Here is a 341-nt window from a genome sequence, read left to right as displayed (position 1 = left end):
AAATGAATATGATGCAATGGAACTAAATGATGTACTCGTCGAGACAAACAATTTGACATATTACATGCACGAAACAGAGCTACGGATGCAGAGATACAGCAGGTCAAACATGGCACGAAAATTACACAGATTCGGGGACTTAGGGAAAATCTCACCCTCCGGATCAGATCTAGGGTACGCACGGATGTCGATGCAGTGCCGGAGAAGATCGCCGGAGAGGAGGGAGATGGCCGGAGAACTCGGGGTCGCCGGATCCGGCCCTCCCGTGGCCGGATCTGGCCGGAGACGGCGCAGAGGAGAGGAGGCGCGGGGGCGCGCGGCAGGGCGCGGCCGGGCCGGGA

This window comes from Triticum aestivum, chromosome 5B, assembly GCF_018294505.1.
Source record: "Triticum aestivum cultivar Chinese Spring chromosome 5B, IWGSC CS RefSeq v2.1, whole genome shotgun sequence".
In the NCBI taxonomy this organism is placed as follows: domain Eukaryota; kingdom Viridiplantae; phylum Streptophyta; class Magnoliopsida; order Poales; family Poaceae; genus Triticum; species Triticum aestivum.
Note: the sequence above shows the minus strand (reverse complement) of the source record.